This window comes from Camelus dromedarius, chromosome 2 (assembly GCF_036321535.1).
Source record: "Camelus dromedarius isolate mCamDro1 chromosome 2, mCamDro1.pat, whole genome shotgun sequence".
NCBI classification, from domain to species: domain Eukaryota; kingdom Metazoa; phylum Chordata; class Mammalia; order Artiodactyla; family Camelidae; genus Camelus; species Camelus dromedarius.
The window spans coordinates 78,748,095-78,771,725 of record NC_087437.1 but is presented as its reverse complement, the minus strand read 5'-3'; positions in this window follow the sequence as shown (position 1 = coordinate 78,771,725).

Below are 23,631 nucleotides of genomic sequence, written 5' to 3'. Positions count from 1 at the left end.
ATATATATATACACACACACAAATGAATCACTATGCTGTACACCAGAAATAACATAACACTGTAAATCGACTATACTTCAATTTAAAAAAGAAAAAACATTACTGCTAATTTCCACATGATACACTTGTGAAAAGTAAGCTCTTTATCCCTGGTTGGAAGCTGCTTTTTAAGTTAGGGATATTTCATGGGTGTTACTGATTCTTAAATGAGAGTAGACTTATTCAGGTCTGCAATCTATTGCTAAAGAATAAAGTGAAAATTTCTTTGGTCTTTCTTCCCTGTTTACCTATTTATTGTTAAAATCTTCCTCTCACATCTTTGACTAGAAGGCTCTATTTTATGCATATCCCCTAGCCAAGTTTCTTATGTTTTTGTTTTAAATCACTTAGCTCCTGGGAATGTGATGACTTAAGCAGATACTTACTTTCCATTTGCATGATATTATAAGGCCTGTAATTTGAAGGAGCTTGTGTCTGGCATTTCAATATATTAGAGAATAAATGGAGGGCAAAACATGTCCCTCTGATAAAGTAATGGCTCTTTGAGGGTTAGTACTTTACTTTTGCTAACTTCCCCCAATGTGCAACTTCACTCATTCTTCACTTCAGTAATTGCCTAGGCAACAATTCTAAGATTTACACTTACATGTTTGTTGTAGAAGAGAGGTAATAATGATATATAATAGAGGGTGAAAAAGCCCTAATTATCTGGGAAACTAATTGTGAACATTAGTGAAGAGCCTCACCTCCTTTCAGTTGGGGAAAGTACTTTGATATAATGATGATATGTGAAAGTAGGAAGATTTACAATTTTCTACAGAATGTTGCTTGGGCTCCATCACTTTTCTGCCTGAGTCCACAGTTTCAACCTCACTGAATAAAATTTTCTCATGGTTTCTGGCATATAATTGACCAATATAACTATATTCCTGGGCAGTTAAATCTCTTGAATCTATGTTTATGTTTTCATGAGTATTTTAACAAGACGGCATGAGATATCAGAAATCAGGCATCATATATTGGAAGTTTTGATATCCTTTTAAAAACATTAAAAAAACACAAATAGAAAATGATATAATGATAACTTAACTTGTAAGAAGTAGAAAAACACAGACAGCTTACTTTTTTAAGAAGACTCACTGGTAAATTGCAGGCCCCAAATCTGGCTCCTGCTTCACCTCCTAAATTTGCTGCAATGTATGTTATTCCAGCGGTCTTGCACAGGCTAACTATATTCCTATTTCCCCTAAGCAGTGGGAAAAAAACCACTTTCTGATAACCTGAAAATGATAAAATATAAAAATACTATACATTTTGAGGAAGATAGAAATACTCCAAAATTAACAGGATTATAATTCTGCCCAATATAAAGCAAAATTATTGTAAAAAGCCATAGAATCTCACAATTTTAGGGACAGAGGAAAGCAGCAAGTTGTTAAAGTTTAATAAGGAGAGCATGATTTCAGAAATGGGAAAAATATAATGAAGAAATCATACCTGAGTCAAGCTACTTGAACATCTCCATGTAACTTAAAAATAAAATTGGAAATATTTGTCCTGGTGTGTAGAGGTAATAACCTCCTCAGTAGCCCTACTTACTGAATTCTGGCCCTCCTATGCTCTTGAAAATGAAATGGAAAGGCAAATTCTGTTCTACATTGTATGTTTTTCATTGTCAAGACATAAACAAACACTAAACACTAAGTATTTCCAATTTTCAGTGTAATCATTCAGTTATTCATTGGCAATAATATTTGTATATTTATATAGCATGACTAAAGTTAACTATATCAAAAAGTATTTAATGTAAAAAAAGAAGGGAAAATAGAGTTGCTTTACTCAAAAAAAATAGTATCTTTTGAATGAGCTCTAACTGACTGGAAATTTTGACAACTAAAAATTTCAGTTAAAATTGCAAGTGTTGACAATATTCTAACCATTTACCTCCAAATGAAGACACAGAAAATTAACTTAGAGTAAAATTACAGCATTAAGTGTCTTCAAAATCAATCATCTGATATAGATGTTAAGACCTTTCCTCTGTGGTACAAGTTATCAGGATGTTTTGCATCTGGGTTGGGATTCTTTGTATTGCTGTAATTATAGAGATGCATACTATGGATATTTATACATATAATACATATATATATTAACTCTCTGTTTAAGAGTAAGAGGACTTTTTCCAATGGATACAAAGCATACATTTTTTTCAGGATATTTCATCTACCTAAATTCACTTGCTTTAAAAGAGAACTTATGTTATTTTATTTGCATTTGACTATGGGTAAAAAGTACTTCATTTTAGGAAATGATAATAATAATCATTATTATTATTAAATAATAAATATAATAATTGATGTAACTATTAACACTTCAATAGGGCTTATATGTGCCCGGCACCATTCTAAATGCTTTATATATATTAACTATATATTATACATATTAACTTATCCAAACCTCACAATTGCTCTTTGACATAAGTACTAATATTAACCCTACATTAAAAATGATAAAAGATGCTGATGAAATAAATTGAAGAAGACACAAACAGATGGAAAGATAAATGTCATGTTCTTTTGATTGGAAGAATCAATATTATTAAAATGACCATACTATCCAAGGCAATCCACAGATTCAATACAATCCCTATCAAATTATCAATGGCATTTTTCACAGAACTAGAACAAATAGTTTTAAAATTTATATGGAAACACAGAAGACCCCAAATAGACAAAACAATCTTGAGAAACAGGAATGGAGTTGGAGGAATCATGCTCCCTGACTTCAGATTATACTGCAAAGCTACAGTAATCAAAACAGTATGGTACTATCTGATCCAGCAATCCCATTTCTGGGTATATATTCAGAGCGAACTTTAATTTGAAAAGATACATGCATCCCAATGTTCATAGCAGCACTACCCACAATAGCCAAGACATGGAAGCAACCTAAAGATTCCTCAACAGATGACTGGATAAAGAAGTTACAGTATATTTGTACAATGGAATATTACTCAGCCTTTAAAAAGTATAAAATAATGCCATTTGCAGCAATGTGAATGGACCCAAAGATCATCATTCTAAGTGAAGTAAGCCAGAAAGAGAAAGAAAAATACCGTATGATATCACTCACATATGGAATCTTATAAAAAAAAAAAAGGACACTATGAATTCATCCACAAAACAGAAACAGACTCACAGACATAGTAAACAATTTTATGGTTACCAGGGAAAGTGGGTGGGAAGGGATAAATCTGGTAGTTTGATATTTACGAATTGCATGACTGGGACATGGTGCTGTACACCAGAAACTGACACATTGTAATCGACTGTACTTCAATTAAAAAAAAAAAGTATAGTATTCGTACCACAATTGACACATAGATCAATGGAACAGGAAAGAAAGCCCAGAAATAAACCCACACACTCATGGTCAATTAATCTATGACAAAGGAAGCAAAAATATACAATGTAGAAAAGACGAAAAGACAGTCTCTTCAATAAATTGTGCTAGGAAAACTGGAAACTACATGTAAAATATGAAGTTAGAACATTCTCTGACACTACATATAAAAAACTCAAAATGGATTAAAGACCTAAATGTAAGACCAGATATTATAAAACTTCTGGAGGAAAACACAGGCAGAAAACTCTTTGACATAAATTGCAGCAATATTTGTGTGGATCTCCTAGAGTAATGTAAATAAAAGCAAAAATAAACAATTAGGACCTAATTAAACATAAAAGCTTTTGTATAGTAAAGGAATCCTAAACAAAAAGAAAAGATGATCTACAGAATGAGAGAAAATATTTGCAAACAGTGCAACCAACAAGGGAGCAATTTCCAAAATATACAAACAGCTCATACTGCTCAATATCAAAAAAAATAAATAAATAAAAATAACTCAATCAAAAAATGGGCAGAACACCTAAACAGACATTTCTCCAAAGTAGACATACAGATGGCCAATAGGCACAAGAAAAGATGTTAAACATCACTAATTATTAGAGAAATGCAAATCAAAACTACAATGAGGTATCACCTCACACCAGTCACAATGGCTACTATCAAAAAGTCTACAAATAATAAATATAGGAGAGAGTGTGGAGAAAAGGGAACCCTTCCACACTGTTGGTAGGAATATAAATTGTGCAGCCACTATAGAGGTTCCTTAAAAAACTAAAAATAGAGTTACCATATGAGCCAGCAATCCCACTTCTGGGTATGTATCCATAGAAAACTCTAATTTGAAAAAATACATGTGTCCTGATGTTCATAGCAGCATTATTTACAGTAGCCAAGACATGGAAGCAACTTAAATGCCCATCAACAGATTAATGGATAAAGAAGTTATGGTATATATATACAATGGATTACTCAGTCATAAAAAAGAATTAAATAATGCCATTTGCAGCAACATGGATGGACATACAGATTATCATACTAAGTGAAGTAAGTCAGACAGAGAAAGACAAATGTCATGTGATGTCACTTATATGTGGAATCTAAAAAGTGATACAAATGAACTTATTTACAAAACAGAAACAGACTAACAGGCATAGAAAACAAACTTATGGTTACCAAAGGGGAAGGAGGAGGGAGGTATAAATTAGGAGCTTGGGATTAATAGATACACACCACTACATATAAAATAAATAAACAACAAGGACCTACTGTACAACACAGGGAATTATATTCAATATCTTGTAATAGCCTATAATAGAAAAAATCTGAAAAGAATATATATTTTATATGTATAAAACCAAATCACTTTGTGTACACCTCAAACTAACACAATATTGTAAATCAGCTATACTACAACTTAAAAAAATGATGAAGCTCAGGAACAAAGGTTAAATTACAATCCGAATTTAGCAAAGCTAGTAAATATTTATTGTACAACATCCTGTATACACATAAAAAAATTGGATGAGCTTTGTCCCTTATTTCTGGGAGAAAGACACTAAACCCCTTAGAATTTCCAGGATGATAGGAGTTCCTCTGTTATTCACAGTGGACCCCTGGAACATACTGGATAGTTTATGCTAAAGAGCTACCTATGATTGTTCCCTAAATACTTTATCCTAATAAGATAACTTAGGATGAGTTAGATTCATCTCAGGCCATGTATCTATTTATTGGATAAGGAACAATGTATAAAGTCCACAGAATCTGTTTCTGTGTTTAAAAAAAAAACAAACTCATAATCTTTCTGTTTTTGAAGAAAATTGACAAATTTTTATATTCTAGGTATATACTCCCAAATAGACAAGTGCTACTATAGATTTCATGCTTACTCGGTATACACCCTTATCTTTAAGGGTATCAGAAGAACACAACTGAAAAGGGGGAATAATAGTGTAGTTGACATAGATTCACTACTTTTCATGGTTACTGCTGGAAATTTGAGAAACACCAATCTTCATCTGGAAATATGTCACATGCATAAGAAGAGTCTCCTGCCCTCTCCCATTACATGGGAAAAAGAAAAAGTAATAAATCAAAACCAAAACAAACAAAAATTAAAATCAACCTCCCCCCCAAAATAACTGACGGATATTATTATCTTTTAAGTACTCTTTTGCACTTAGATTCTAAGTGGGAAATACCAGATCTAAAAAGTTGCTAAGTCTCATTTGTATAATCAAAAGATTTAATAGCTCATCTAAGATTTTTTAATAAAATATATTAAACTGTTTATAGTGTCTTTACCTAATTTAGTGAAGAGAATTATGTCGCACTGTAATTCTCTCTCTTTTTTTATAAAGGGTTTACTATTTTACCATAATATAGCTGTTACTATGGATATAATATGCTTCTTCTTGTCATCCTAATCCCAGTAAGATTGCAATAGTTAAAAAAAACCCTACTCATCCTTAAGCAATATTAATATAGGGCATGTCCTTATTATTCTCTTTACTGAGTTTTTGCTAGGTTCATTCAAATGTCTATAGAAAAACTAAAATAAAGAAGGATGTACAGCAAACAAGAAGAAAAGGTGACAAGAAAGAATGCATGCAAAATACTTCTATCATTAAAGTAGGTATTATAGCCATGCAAGGGACTACTAAAGCTATAGCAAATACAAAAAAAAAAAAAAAAAATTCAGTCAACTTACAAAGATTTGAGAGGAGTTTTTATCCTAATAACACTGTTTTACTTTTAGCAAAATTAATTCAGGATAAAAATCCACATGAATCAATAGTAGGTACCCAACCTTAAATGAAGTGATTGCTTTAAATGATTTCCAATACATCATATCTTATTATATTAGGATATGACAGGTTATGCTGTGCTTCATTGGGTTACATAATATCATTTTGAATATAACTCCAAGTCTATCTAATATAAGATGATGAATCAGGAAATAAAATGACAAGGACTCATTTACTTCTAGGTCTTAAATTAGATTTTTCTGTCTACACAAAGAGAAGCAAGAAAGCCAAAATGGCTTCCAGGAGGGCTGTTTCAATTCATGTCAATGAGCAATCACCAACTACTGTCCCTCATTCATTTAGGGCTGGAATGTCTGTCATCTCTGTAAGAACTGGTGTAAATGAGACAGCTTTTAGGAAATAATGTATATGTGGCTTTCTACTGGTTTTGTGTGGCTGTGATACTGTCAGAAGCATTCTGTCAAACTTGGGGAATCAGAATATTGCATTCAAAAATTATTCTATAATCTAAGAACACCATGGAAACCTGCTGTGATCTCATTATTATATATACTAAATGAGGAAATAAACTTAATAGGCATGTATAAGAAGAATCTAGTAATCACAACAAAACCGAATAGAATGTGGTTTGGTATGTATTCTTCAATATAAACACAGGAAATAGAAAACTGAAAAAAAATTCCTTTAATTAAGAAGAGAAGAACATATTTTATCTAGTTTAAAACTCACTCTGCTTTCATGGATAATAAATATTAAACTATACTCCAATGTGGTAGGAGTCAAAATCTCATCACTAGAAAAATGTTAATTTTTATTGCCTAGGTAGGGAGGTGGGTAATCCTAAAGGGCATGTGTCCAAAGATGTTATAGATAACTTGGTATAAAAAATGTGTCATTGGGTTACTAGTGTGAAATATTAAAAACCTTAATAAGTGAAAGAAAAATGTTATAAATGCAGATAAAAAGAGACTGGAGTCAACATATTTGAATTCAGTTAATCTATATCTTAGATACGCCTTCCCATGTTACACACTCATTATATAGCAAGGTTCTAGCAATCTACAAATGTAAGGAAATGGATGTTATCTCATTAAGACTTCAACAAAAAGTTACTTAGACAGACAGTAGATCACAACGACAGAAATTTCATCATTGTATTAGTCTCTGGTTGGTTTATCTATAAGGTAGAAATAACCCTGAATGTTCAATGACCAAATTTTCATTTGTTGTCACAAGTTCAAAAAGACCAAAAAAAAAAAAAATTACTTGTCATAGTCTCTATGCTATAAAACTTGAATATATACCTTTAACAACTTTGCTACTGGATCAGAAAAAATCATAACACATTGTTTTATGTCCTTCTCATCAGAGAAAATACTTATGGGTTGCAATCACTAAAATGTGCCTTAAGAATATTTAGGTGCAATTGAAGACCAACAGATACAAGTGTGCCACATGTGATAAAGAGTAATATATCTGCTTTTCTCTTCTACTTGAAATATGCTAGTTTGGCTGATAATTAATGAGTTAGCAAATATTTAATTATGCCCTTCTAGCCAGATAAATCAACACTATTTCGGTATACAGAATAATTTAGCTTCAGTGTTCTGTCTACATTCCAAGACATTCTATCCTATAAAAGTCTGGTTATGGTTTCAAACCAATAATTTAGACAAGTTAGTTTTCAATGCACTGAAATGTAATTAGCAAAGAACTTCACATTGTTCAACTGAAAGATAAGTTCACTTGAGGGGTGATTAAGTCACATATCCTGTCATCTGCAAAGCACCATGTGATTCTTTTACATGGAGACACTGGGAAATATAATGGCTTATTATAAATATCTTAAGAAAACTAATAGTTTGTTGTAATGCACAATTAGGGGCTTGAAAAAAGCAAGAAAATGCTTCTAAAATACATTATCGTATGAAATTTACTTTTCCTTTTCAATCATTTTGTCTTGTCTCAAAGGTGTACTAAGCTGTTAAATTACCAGGAGTTAGCTCCTCTTGCATTTTTAAGTTGCATTTAGATTTGAAATGGATGGGTGCATCTGTTTTGCTGATTCAAGTGATATCATCCATCACCCATGTAAAGGCATCAGGGATACATAACTGGTTTTCAAAAGACATATACGACATATACTACATGTGGAAAATCTTAGACATCACATCTAGACACACTGCCTACTTTTACTCTTATGCCATCTGCACAGAAACAGAAAAATAGTTATTTTCTACATCAGTTTAGCAAGAAGTTTTCCATGAAAAAGAAAATCTGCTTGCTATTATGTCTTGAATTTTGATAGCTTCTGAGCTTTTACTGATAATTTAGTTTGGTTTTATTTACTAACCATATGGGAAAATTTCATTTTTCTCCTGTTCTTTCTCATGCATGTTCATTTTCTTACTTACTACCTAATATCTATGTATCTCCCTTTCTCTTTCTCCACTCTGCCTCTCTCTCACCCTCCCTCTTTTTCCCCCACCCTTCCCTTAACTCTGTCTCTCTTTCTCTCCTGACCTTCATGTCTGTTAACTGCACCTAACCAAAGAGCTCTTCATTAGTTATTTACCTAGTTAGTTTACGAATTTATAATATTAAGGAGACTGGGATCTCAACAAGTTTGATGAGCTTATACGTAAGGCACCAAAACAAATCTTTTTAGTTGTTTTCCAGAGGTTGTTTGTTTGGGCCTTCATAAACAGACCCATAGACTATCTATCAAATTGTGACTAGAAAAATAAACTAAACTAGTAATTGTGAATCAAAATGAGCACAAGTTTCATTGCTAAACTAATCAAAGTTCTTCATTTTTAAAATGAGAACAATATTTACAAAGAATTAATGTGAACCAAAAGTTAAAAATGTTACACAACTATGGATGCAGAATAATTTCTCTAACTGAAAACAAAGTTTTTCTATGAACACTTGCTAAAGAAAATTCTATTCAATTTGACAGAATTATTCATTGAATATTCCTACTCAATAAAATGGTTTTGTTTGTAAGTTCTGTCATATTGGAAATGTTTCACTGTGCCAAACGCATGTATTTTTATTTAATAGATATGCCATTTTGTTATGTATACATATATGTAGCATATAATATTCATTATATAGATTGATTGATAGATACATAGATAGATCGATCAATCAGTACCTATGTAAAATAATTCAATGAAAAGTTGTGAACCAAGATGTAACAATAGGAACAAATAGTAGTTTACAGAGTAATTATGTAACATGGGGATAAATAATAAACAACACAGGATATTCTTTTTTCAGCAAGCATCACAAGTTCTTTGCAAATGTATTATTCGAAAATGTGGTAGTAAATACAAAGCAGTAATTTGAAGGTTTTTTTAAGAAAAAGAAATTTTAAATCTTTTTATATTAACAAGGAAGCTGTCAAATCAATGAAACTTTCCTTTTTCACAGTAATGTTTTACTGGAGCATGAGGCTTCGTGAAACAGTAAGGTCTCTCACTCAAAATGTTCGAATTCAAATATCATGAGTTTTTGTTTTGATCATAGATAAAACAGATGGAAAAGAACAAGATCTACATAGATATTACTGTTAGTATAGAAAGGTTATTCCTGTCCAATTCACAGAATAAATAGAAACAAGCCTTTAAACAGAGGGCAGCTAGGTATCATGACAAAGAAAATATGACTTGATATTAAAATGTAGATTTTTCCTATAAATATACCATTTTAAAGGCAACTGTGCTCTCTAATTTAGGTGTTTCTCCACTAAAATATATGAATAAAATCAAATGATCCATGCAATTAATAATTTTTATTATCACTTTTACTCTATGCTGAATAAATCCCAAAGTAGTCCTGAAATATGAGCAGATACCTCTAGAAAAATCAGAAACATCATGGTCTATATTCATCCTCTGTTACTTCAGCTAGGTAAAATTTATTATCCTAATGATCATTCAGTTGTACATCTATACAGGATCCATACACAATGATATGCTATAGAATTTTGTGTATACCATAATTAATGGGCATGGGATGGGTATGTAAATAGTGATAATCAACCACAGATGATATTAAATTTCTGTACATTAGAAGATTGTTGTGTGGAAAAGGAAATGTCGGAAACAGGACTACACTGTCTCTCTTTACCTGTGGGGATGCTGCAGAAAAGGAAAAAGAATGATGACCTGGTCCAATCCCTTTACAAACATGCTAATGAGAGTCCTTCTGGTAAACACATATATCTGGTATTTGGTAGTAAAAGAATCCTTATATTTGAGATGCACTGCAAGATGTACTGTTCAGAAGTTTGTGGAAAATAAACATGGTATTTTGGGACCCTTGAAAATGTAATACAAACTATGTAATTATCAAGGTATAACATGTAGATGTTTCATAAACAAATTACCTCACTTTTGTGTGACTTACATGCATCATTTAGGGATGAAGGATGTTAAAATCAAACCAGAGTACATCCTAATACAGCAAGAAACAACCTGGGAAGCTGTGCAGAGTCCTGCACTACTCCATGCTTCTTCACCTATGTCTCACATTTACTGTTATTTCTGAAATGTTGAAATTATTAGTAAATTTTGACATTAGCTAAGAGCTCCCATTTTGGTGGAATTTTAACGATCCCAGGTTGTGAGTTATCTCAGGGTGTCAATCTGGTTTGAAGGAGGGAATTGTAAGATTTGTTTTGAACCTACACAAGCAAAGCAATTACTCCGTATTTATCTAGATTGTATATTTGGGGGGATTGTAATGGAAGGATTAATACAGATTATGGACTTAATACTCCAAGCCATCCACTTTTTGGCACTATCACTGTAGTGTAAACAGTGTAAATATCTAAGAGATAAGTAAACCTTATTTGTAAATAGGTACGTATCAATTACTTGGGAGGAAGAGATGAGATTAGTCACTTTTCATTTCCTGTGCCATTTTTATTACTATACTAGGTCACTAGGTGGGCCTATGAAGATATTCAGTAAATAAATGGCATACATGAATTTATATTTTAGGTAAATATATCCTGTCCTTGATGTAGAGAATAATTTGGAGAAGAGCATACACTGAGGTAAAGAGAATAGCTGGCAGGGTTGGGTGTTGGGGACTGTATTTATTGAGGGGGAAATTGATGCAGGATTTACATATGGTAGGAATGAGAGGTGCAGAGATACTTTGAAAGGAATGGCAATCTATTGCATGTCAGGAATTATAGATAAGGATACAATTTAGGATGAATGTAATTATGTGTTTTCTATAAGTAGTATTTGTACACTAGAGAGAAAAGAATTATAAGAAGAATTCTAGAATACCACAGCTTGTCTTCCCCCCCCCCCCACATAGTTCATTGGTATAGAGAACCGTGAGGAGGGTATTAGATCTGCCCTCAATCCAATGGAATTAGTCTATGTGAATGTCTCCTAAACATCATATGACATGACCCGTTCACATCAAGCTTTTCTTTGGCTGCAAAGTAGATACTACCAGCAACCAAACAGAATGTGAGCTATTTTAAACTACATCAATCACTTATGTTGGCAAGTGCCTAAAAAATAAACATATATGAGAAACCAAAGCATAAGGAGAAGGCACATCATCTTAAAGAGTCAGAGGAAATTCATTTCAAGAATATAATATCAAAAAACAGGGAGCTTTAGTATAAACAAAGGTCCTGGGGAACAGAGAGGACCCAAGAGGCTTCTACAATTTAACACTCTGAAAGCACAGACAGTAGTAGCAAAAGTGTACCCCATCTCTGCTCTGCCCACTGGACAGAGAGGTGCACACTGCAGATAGCTGGGGAATGACCAGTCATATGCTGGGGACGGGGAAGACGCTAACTCTGGCACAGGCAGAGGAAAGGGTCAATGGTTGTGCCTGTGAGTGGGGACAAGATGAGGCCCCATTGTTGCTGCATATCCCCTTGTCTCTGTGGGAGCCAGTATGGGAATCTTCTGCCCACTCTCCAAATCTGTGCAGGGTGGAGACCCTAGCAGTTCATGGACCATGGTTAATCTTGTTAATGAGTTAATCAGTGAGGTCAGTGGGGAGGATTAGGCAAGGGGTGGGGGTCCCCGACATTCATGCCTTCACATCACAATGCCTTGAGGACTTACCTGGTTGGGAGACGTCCCCTACCACATACTTGCTGGGTGACCTGGCCAACTTCCTTCTCCTGCCGAGGCCTCGTCTCATCTGTGGAGGCCTTGCTCGGCTGGCCCAGCTGCAGATGAGGGCCTCCCAGCGGGCTGTGGCCATGCAGTCCTCCAGGAAGAGAGCTGGGGCTGCCCCTGGGCCATCTTACTGCCCGCCAGGGTACTAGCACCAGCACCTCAGGGATACACTGGTGCAGCGCTGTGCGCAGCGCTTGGGCTGGGGCCACTGGGCCTCAGAGGACCCGGCCTCTCGGCTTGTCCTCACTGTCCCTGCTCCCAAAGCCGCCCTGACTGGTGTGGCTCCGGCAGAGGGTGAATAAGAACTGCAGCTCAGCCTCTGTGTCTGTGCTGTCCACGGGGTGCGGGGCTGTTCGAGCAGGAGTAGGAGCAGAACTCGCTGTGGGCCAGGGCGGGAGTTACCCTGCAGGCGCCGCTGCTCCAGGGCTATGAGCGCGCAGGTGCGCGCGTCGGAGAGAATAAGGCGCATGCGCAGAGGCCTGCGTGCCCTGCCGCCAGGCGCTGACGGAACCCGGCTTGGCTGAGGGGAGAAGGCGGTCGGCCTCTTGTCAGCAGCTTCGGGGCCCTCCTCTGCCTCTCTCCTCCACTTGCTCACTGCTGGCTGCCGCCGACCACTCAGCCCCGGTGAAGCAGAGGTCCAAGGCCACAGCTTTGACCCAGGACCCGTGACTGTGGCGTAAGGCACTACTCGGCCTTCAGTGAAGGACCACACGGTGACCAGGTAATCTTTGCCATCCGTCAGCACATAGCGGCAGTCAAGGTTCCAGAACAAGCAGAGCAGGTCCCTCAAGTAACTCTTTATGAGCCCAGCGGGAATGGAGTGTAAGTGGGGACAAGCCTGCAGCCGCTTTGGCTGACACAGGCTAGGCGCAAGCAGTGGGCTGAGAAGGCCGACTTGTGCAGTGGGTCACGGGACCCTTGCTCTTGGCAGTGTAAACAGGGAAGCCCTGACCCTGCGTCAGCAGGTACTGGGGCTGGCGCAGGTGCATAGGTGCTTTCCTGATGTCTATATCACCTTGGTCTTGTCAATTAGCCATTAATCATTGAGTGCTGTGCTGGTGTCCTTCTTGATGAGATTCAAGTATTGCATTTGGCCAGTGGAGAACCCCACCAGGAGGGAGATGATCCTTGTGACATCAGTAAACTGGCCGAAGTCTTGGCAGGTGGGCTGGTGCCCTTATAGATGATATAAATAATGCAAAAAGATACTGATGACTTTCCTTAAAATAAGAACAGATACCCATAAGGAGAAATACTAGAATGAATGAATGACTCTCAAAGAGACTGATAATTGAGATAATTTTCTTCAGAGATTAAAAAAGAAGATATAAAGAAAACTCAGGGAAATAAAAAGGCATTATAAGAAAACTCAAATTTCATAAGCAATATGGCCATGCTAAAGTTAAGAAAATTCTTAGTAACAGCATGTAAGATTAAAAATTTTGCTCATACTGGAGAGAAGGAAGTGAAAATGAAAATTATGAAAGAGATAATAAATACAAAAGCTATCCCATCTATAGTAGTAATTACTCAGACAGCAGAGCGTTGTCAATAATATTTTAAAAGTTTATAACTCAAAATGTAAAAATAACTCATCCTTTTGGAAATGTTAAAAAATTATTTTTTGTAAAATAAAACATTATTTAAAGTAGTACTCCATCTCACCCTTAGACTAAATTATAAACTCAAAAATGAAATAGTGTGACCAAAAAATAATACCTTCACTAAACAGTGAAATGGCATAAATCAAGAAAAATCTAAAAGAAGTTATACATAAAAAGATAAATTTAATTTAATTCCTAAAAACAGTATACAGTAAAAATGCTGTGAAATGATGACCCAAAGAACTTACATGAACAAAAACTAATTGAGCAGTCTAATGATTAACTAAAATCAAATTAACCTAAAGTCGTTCCTATGCAGGGAGAAATTAGAATACAATAATTAAAGAAATATAAGTAAAAGCAGAGTTTTCAAATACAGAGAGAGTGAATTAAGAGCAGAAGGTATACTTCTCAAATGTATCCAATAGTAAAGAAAGCAAACTGATGACCATGCAGAAGAAAATAGAAAACCAAGCAGAATAAAATAGAAAATAAAGCAACAGCAAAATTACATAAACATGAAAATCATAAACATAAAGGCATTAGTACATTATTAACATACACATAAATACGTAAAATTTTATCACTATTAATCTTTTTCAGATTGTATAGTTTTATATTTGCATAGTACTAAAAATTCTGGAGCAAAGTAAGTGCTCAATACTTAATAGAGATGATGATGACAATGGTGATTGTTCTATGATGCTTTTAAAAAGTACACGTAGCACGGGGAAATATATACAAGATCTTGTAGTAGCTCACAGTGAAAAAGAATATGAAAAAGAATATATGTATATTCGTGTATGACTGAAAAATTGTGCTGTGCACTAGAAATTGACACAACATTGTAAACTGACTATAACTCAATTAAAAAATAAAATTAAATAAAAAATTAAAAGAACACCTAATATATATACGCTAATATGTATCATATATGAAAAATAAAATGGAAACAATTATAAACTAAGGCAAAACACAGATGTGTAATGAATAAGAGAGCATGATGTTTTACATTAATTGATGCTTCAGTTTTGAGGATTTTTTTTTCTGAGTTTCTAATTTCTGTTTGGCATGTCTACTATTCAGAGAAAAGACTAATGGAAAACAGGTGGATAGAAAAGTCAGTTATTTAATCTGTCTTTCAAAAGCCAAAGCCCTTAGTGTACCAGAAAGGTTTTTAGGACATAAGCAATAAATTATTAAAAAAAAAAAATTCTAATGAGCCAGAGCTTCTCTAACTCAAGAATATGTAGAGGTTTCTTATTCTGGAGAGGAGAAACTGGGGTCCCTGAGGTATAGAACATACTAATGAGAGAAGTGGTAGAACTCTCATGATTTTCTGGGATTTAAGAGTGAGGAACATCTCTGCAGCACTTTCTGGGCTGGACTGGTAGCTGTATCAACATTCAATGGAAGAAACAGTTCTCTAATGTAAAAGGCCCTCAAGTTCACTGAATTTTCTAACTCTCAGTGCTGTGTAACGACTGATGATTTCAGTATGCCCAATATGCCTTAAGAACCAAAATGCCTTCTAGATCTATAGAAATTGCTACAGGGAACCAAGATGATTCAGTAGCAATATGCATGGTACAGTGACACAAACTCAAATGGTCAGTGGCTTTCTAAGTGATGTCAATGTAGAAAAACACCTAGCAAGAATGAAAAATCCAGTGTTTCTCACTCTATATCTTAATAAAGTCTTGACATTATATAAGTTATCTTGGAGAAGTGTTGAAGGCACCCATATTGATGGAGCCCAATGCTGATTTGGATTAAGTTTTGATATCTGGGAAAGATGAGGACTCAGAATAGAAATTGAGTTGAGTTTCCAAAAATTCAAAAGCAGAAAGTTCTCATTCTGTATATTTGAATCTCTGAAATGAAATGTTGTATCAACAGCAATTATATAAAGATATATGAATATTTGTATGCTTAATCATGTTATACCAAATTAATAAATGTGAATTATTAAATGTATCAAAGATATAATTATTTACCCATAAAACCCAAGGCAATCAGCAAAAAAATGAATAAAATTGATGAACTTATAAATAAAAAATTTAAACACTTTCTAATTTACCAATAACAAGATAAAAAAATATGAACATTTAAAGTTGCCTCAGGAAAACAGTTTTGAAGTACTTAGAAATAATTTTAATGAGAATATCATATGATTTAAAGAATATTTGAATAAACAAAAAGATAGAATATATGTCATAAGTATAAAGACATAATTACTTCACAGATTAAAGTATAAATATTACTGTAAAAGTAAAAAGCCAAAGGGAATAAATTAAGAAAGTCATAAACTTAATAAAGTACTTTATAAGGTTTGTCAAATACAAAATAAAAACTGTAAAATCAGTATAATTCATATGTAGAAAAGTAACCAGGTAGAAGTTATAATTTTTAAAAATCCAATTTAATAATAGAATAAAGCAAGATGTCTAGAAAACAAGAGTAATAATTTTGATTTCAGAGAGAAAGAATTATGAAAACGATGATGATAAATTAGATTGCAAAAAGAAGATTCCTATTTTCTTCCATTGAATGTATGAATGAAAGATAAAATCATGCTCTCAAATTTCCAGTCATAAGTAGGATGGGGAATCTTGGGGCAGACCAACCAACATTACGTCTGAGAACAACTAGAAAATATGAATAAATTACAGAAATTATTTAGGTTAATAGGCACCAATCTAGAATTATATCCTTCTCCCAAAAATATATTTCCCCCTCCCCCCCAAAAAAAGAAAAGATGCCCCTCAACAATGGGAAAGGTAAATAGTGAGTAAATATAAATGAATATTGAGTATCTAAAATAATTATTTTAATATCTTGTCCTTTAAAATGTATGCAAACAAACATCATAAAACAAAAAGAGAAGAGGTAAATATGTTTAAAGGATCTAAAGTTCTGACAATATTAAGGGGTGGTAAAGTGAAATAATTTATTATATAGCAATAAGTTATATAGTAATAATTCAAGTCATATTTTAAATTAATCACTAAAAGTAAGAAAAGTAATAATTTATTAAAGGAAAAGCACAGAAATATATGATTAATTTAAATTAAACTGAGGAAGTAAAAGAAACAGTAATGTGATGAACCAACCATAGTAGCTGTAGCAGTGCTCGTTAAGTAGAATATTAGTCCCAGGTTTCTGGGCAGGAAAGAGAGAGAGCTAGAGAGAGAGAAAGACAAAGTGAACCTTGCTACATGGCCCCAGTCATGCCATTGAAACCTCTAGGATTTATGAGTAATAAACCTTGTCTCTTTCAAGACAAGGTGGTTATTGCTGACAGTGTCTTGCAATCATAATAAGTACTGCAAGTACTAGTCCAGCTCACAACATTGGTCATTGGTTTCAAAAGGGGAATGCGGGCTCAGGTGAGTGCCCCCAGGCATATTATCTCTATCCATAGGATGAAGACATTTCCACACTGTGGGGAAAGGAGAAGGAACCCAGGTAGATCCTAACCAACCCCCCTCAATAGATGTCAAAGAGCTAAGTGTCCAGGGATGTCCAGGCAGCTAGATGGCTAGACTTCACAGGGCAGAGAACCAGAGAAGAGAGAACTGCTTACAGAAGAAAGTCTGGAGCTCTGCCAAGGATCCTTGTGGAGGATTCAGCAGCATACTAGTGCATACATTACAGGGGAACTTCCTGAATTGAGGAAAAGAACCATCCAAAAAGGTTAGGGAGACCTGTATTTGAAACTTTCAAGAGCCTCAGGATAGTGCCTGTTCCTGCCCATGCAACCTCATAATGCACAAGACATTGGGTAGAGCATTCAGAAGTGTCCTGCCTGCATGATGGAGATGATCATCACTGACGAAGTGGTGCTCTGGTTTGGTGACGATGCAAATAATTGGATATCTTATACCTTGCTGATGTTAGCAAATTATATCCACGTTGGAAAACTCTTTGGAATATCAACTAAGCTGAATATGTGCTTACTCTATGACTTAGCAATTTCATGTTTAGATTAATATCCAGAAGAAATGTGTACAAATGTTTACCACACAACATATATAAGAATTTTCATACCAGTGCTATTCATATTAACTGAAAACTGGAAATTACACAAACAAAAGAATGGATTTTTGTATTCATACACTGTATAATACTGAAATGAATAAATTAAAACTACCTACACCACATGGATGAATTTTACAAGTATATTATTGAGTGAAAGAAGCAATAGATTGCAAAATGTTTGTTATCATTTACATAAAGTTCCAACAGGCAAAATTATTTTATGATGTTTGAAGTCAAGGAAATCACTTTTTGACTTTTATCTCAATAAGTGTTCTGCTACCTCTTTTAGTGCTAGTTATATATGTGTGTGTGTGTATGTATACAGGAAGTCCCAGTAGCATCCTATAGAATCCTAGCTAATAATCACAATGTTGAAGAACTTAAAATGGCTCACAGAAGCCACACCTGATTCCCTTTCCTAGATAGGATCTTTGTATTTTTTTCTTTTTGATAAAACTCATCTTTCTCCAAATCACTGCATTAGAATTTATCACATCTTCAACTGCCTTCTGGACAGAAACATCTGTATATCAAAAATCACATGTAACTCAAGAAATTCCAGAAATTAACTCATACATGTATCTGCCAACAAGTTATCCCACTCATGTTCTATTCCAGCTACCATAAGATTTGAGAAACTTAAACTATAGAAAGAAGATTCTGTAAGATTTAAGTTGAAGGAAGAGACAAAGCTACATGCTAAGGAACTGGTGTTAATTGTAGCAATTCCTAGATCAGCCCTAAGAAGTTTTAAAATCAGTCAACAGTTCCCCTTTCTTTCTCCAAGGAGATCCAGCATCAACAATGATCTGTGTTCTCAGGCTAATTGCAAAAAACAATTCACTAAGGAAAATAAATACCTGTCCTGCTGGGTCATGAGTGGGAAGCAGAGCAAAATGTGAAGCAAGTCTCAAAGGCGGTAAAGAAAAATTAAAAAGGCAGTCCTTTCAAGTAGGAAAATATTTTAAACTACTTTATTTTCAGAGTAACGTATTTTCTCTTTAATTTTACAAATATTGATTCATCCAACTTACCTTTCTATAAAACTTCAGCTAGTTGATAACGCTTGACTTCTTTTCATGGAATCATCCTTGAGGCTCTTATTCAAAGATTTTGAGAGATGCAGATGAAATCATGAAGACTACCTATTATAGTAGAGTACTTCATTTATCTGTGAAGAAAGCAGGAGGATAGAGAGAACCAAGATAGGGGTAACCAAACAAATGATTTCAGAGGAAACTGATCTAATTCTCCAAGCAGATGAGATATTAAAAGCAAATTGTGTCATTGGTAGAGATTTGAGAGATGTATAGTGCTTCCAAAACCAAAAATGGTCTACAGAAAAAATGAACAATCTGAGAACAACAAACGAAATGAAATACATCATGGTTCAGTTTTTTTGTTATATGAATGTATGCATGAATAAATTAACAAGGGAGTGAATAATCTTAGCTTTATATCGACAGAAAGGATAAATCTATGTGAGTTGCTGAACTACCTGTCTGAAAGAGATTGTTTTCCTTCTTGTGATTCACTGATATTTGTATTCCTTTATCTGGAAAAGTGAACATAACCTTGAGTTCCACTTCTGTGTTTAGCTTTTCATCTTCCTTTTTATGTTCTATGCCTTGGAAGTGACCAGCAATTTTCATTTCAATGAAGTCCTTTTCAAATAACCTCCAATATTATTTTTCCTGGTGGTGGCCTTTCTGGTTACTGTGTAACTTTGCTTTCACTATCTTTCTTACATAGTGCATATTGTCTAACTATGAGAAAAATGTTCTTAAATTCCCTCTGATTCTGTAAGAAAAAAAGACAGCAATTATGCTCACTTTCCTTACTTCCAGGGCCTGGCCTAGCTCAATAAATTTCTCCATGGGTATTTTTCAACCAAGTCTTCTCAATTCCCACCATGCAGTCTTATAATGCAGTCTTACCAGAGCCTTATTTCACAGTTGAACAGATAGTGGCCTTGTTCATGTGACATGTCTATAAAAACAAAGAGATTTTATTGTATAATTAGAACTTACAACTCAGATTTGGTTTGTAAGTCAGGGCTGATTTTTTTTCCCTCACACTAGGCAGTTCATGTTCTTAATAGTCAGATGAGAAAACAACTCAAGGAAGATAAGTTGGTTTGCTAAAATGTGTGCAACTGTAGTGGACCCTTAAATAACATGGGCTTTGGAGGGCTAACCCTCTGCTCAGTCGAAAATCCATGTATAACTTATAGTCAGCCCTCTGCATCCTTGGTTCCACATTCTTAGATGAAATCACCCTTGGATCCTGTAGTATGGTATTTACTATTGAAAAAAATCCATGTGTAATTGGACCCATATAGTTCAAGCCCATGGTGTTCAAGGGTCAGCTGTAGTTTATGCTCAGTAAGGGGATAGGGCCTATTGAGAACACTCTAGATCATAAATGATCTATCCTATAAAATTAATAACCATCTACATCATCATTTCCAGTCTCCTTTTCACCCCATCACTCAAGTTCCATAAAGGTCAAAATAATTCATCTGGGAAGAGTAATGCTCAGGAAAATGTTGACCTTACATGCTTAAAACAAACAAACAAAAAACTGAAACAACTTGTAATAGTATCATTTTGTTAATCTCTTGCTATGCCAAATGGGTGAATTAATTATTTGGATTTTAAAAACATACCACTTATGCTTCCCCCAAAAAAGCACTAGTTAAATTTTTTTATTATATATTTATATTTTATTATTGACTTATCCTTTACACATTTAATATGTGACAGACACTATTTTAAGGATTATACATATATTAATTTATTTAATTCTCATAACCATCTTGTGATATAGGTTTTATTATTATCCTCAGTGTACAAAAAGGAAACTGATACATGGACAAGTTAAGTAATCTCCATAGCTTACATTACCACTAAGTAAAAGAGCCAGGATTTGGAGCCAAGCTGTTTAGCTTCAAAATCCCTATTTTTAATAACTATGCTATGTTGCCTTTCAACTATGAATATCAAATATTTAAATGTAAAAAAAAAGGTGTTTCCAGGCTTTTAGCTTTCTTCACATATCTCTTGACATGATGAAATGCAAATAAGGAGTATATTCTGATCTCAATATCACCCTCCATACAATATTTTTTAACATTTTTTATTGATTTATAATCATTTTACAATGTTGTGTCAAATTCCAGTGTAGAGCACAATTTTTCAGTTATACATGAACATATATATATTCATTGTCACATTTTTTTCTCTGTGAGCTACCATAAGATCTTGTGTATATTTCCCTGTGCTATACAGTATAATCTTGTTTATCTATTCTACAATTTTGAAATTCCATCTATCCCTTCCCACCCTCCGCCCCCTTGGCAACCACAAGTTTGTATTCTATGTTTATGAGTCTATTTCTGTTTTGTATTTATGCTTTGTTTGTCTTTTTTGTTTTGTTTTGTTTTGCTTTTTAGATTCCACAAATGAGCAATCTCATATGGTATTTTTCTTTCTCTTTCTGGCTTACTTCACTTAGAATGACATTCTCGAGGAACATCCATGTTGCTGCAAATGGCATTATGTTGTCGGTTTTTATGGCTGAATAGTATTCCATTGTATAAATATACCACCTCTTCTTTATCCAGTCATCCGTTGATGGACATTTAGACTGTTTCCATGTCTTGGCTATTGTAAATAGTGCTGCTATGAACATTGGGGTGCAGGTGTCATTTTGAAGTAGGGTTCCTTCTGGATATATGCCCAGGAGCGGGATTCCTGGGTCACATGGTAAGTCTATTCCTAGTCTTTTGAGAAATCTCCATACCGTTTTCCACAGTGACTGCACCAAACTGCATTCCCACTAGCAGTGTAGGAGAGTTCCCTTTTCTCTACAGCCTCTCCAGCATTTGTCATTTGTGGATTTTTGAATGATGGCCATTCTGACTGGCATGAGGTGATACCTCATTGTAGTTTTGATCTGCATTTCTCTGATAATTAGTGATACTGAGCATTTTTTCATGTGCCTATTGATCATTTGTATGTCTTCCTTGGATAATTGCTTGTTTAGGTCTTTTGCCCATTTTTGGATTGGGTTGTTTGTTTTTTTCTGATTAAGTCATATGAGCTGCTTATATATTCTGGAGAACAGGCCTTTGTCGGTTTCATTTGCAAAAATTGTCTCCCATTCCATAGGTTGTCTTTTTGTTTTACTTATGGTTTCTTTTGCTGTGCAGAAGCTTGTAAGTTTCTTTAGGGCCCATTAGTTTATTCTTGCTTTTGTTTCTATTGCTTGAGTAGACTGTTCTAGGAGAACATTTTTGAGATGTATGTCAGATAATGTTTTGCTTATATTTTCTTCTAGGAGGTTTATTGTATCTTGTCTTATGTTTAAGTCTTTGATCCATTTTGAGTTGATTTTTGTGTATGGTGTAAGGGAGTGTTCTAGCTTCATTGCTTTACATGCTGCTGTCCAGTTTTCCCAACACCATTTGCTGATGAGACTGTCTTTATTCCATTGTATGTTCTTGCCTCCTTTGTCGAAGATTAGTTGACCAAAGGTTTGTGGGTTCATTTCTGGGCTCTCTATTCTGTTCCATTGGTCCATATGTCTGTTTTTGTACCAATACCATGCTGTTTTGATTACTGTAGCTCTATAGAATTGTCTGAAGTCTGGGAGAGTTATTCCTCCAGCCTCTTTCTCTTCAGTAATGCTTTGGCAATTCTAGGTCTTTGATGGTTCCAAATAAGTTTTATTATGATTTGTTCTAGTTCTGTGAAATATGTCCTGAGTAATTTGATAGGGATTGCATTAAATCTGTAGATTGCCTTGGGCAGTGTGACCATTTTAACAATATTGATTCTTCCAATCCAAGAGCATGGGATAGCTTTCCATTTTTTAAAGTCTTCTTTAATTTCCTTCATCAATGGTTTATAGTTTTCTGTGTATAATTCTTTCACCTCCTTGGTTAGATGTATTCCTAGGTATTTTATTACTTTGGGTGCTATTTTAAAGGGGATTGTTTCTTTACTTTCTTCTTCTGTTGATTCATCGTTAGTGTAAAGAAATGCAACTGATTTTTGAACGTTAATCTTGTAACCTGCTACCTTGCTGAATTCTTCGATCAGCTCTAGTAATTTTTGTGTGGACCTTTTAGGGTTTTCTATATATAGTAACATGTCATCAACATATAGTGACACTTTTACCTCTTCTTTTCGAATTTGGATCCCTTTTATTCCTCTCTCTTGCCTGATTGCTGTGGCTAGGACTTCCAAGACTATGTTGAATAGGAGTGTGACAGTGGGCATCCTTGTCTTGTCCCAGATTTTAGAGGGAAGCTTTTGAGTTTTTCACCATTGAGTACTATGCTGGCTATAGGTTTGTCATATATAGCTTTTCTTATGTTGAGATATGTTCCGTCTATATCCACTTTGGGGGGAGTTTTTATCATAAATGGGTATTGAATTTTATCAAATGCTTTTTCTGCATCTATTGAGATGATCGTGTGGTTTTTGTCCTTTTTCTTGTTGATGTGATGTATTACATTGATTGATTTGCGTATATTGAACCACCCTTGTGTCCCTGGGATGAACCCTACTTGGTCATGATGTATAATGTTTTTTATGTGCTGTTGGATTCTATTTGCTAATATTTTGGTGAGGA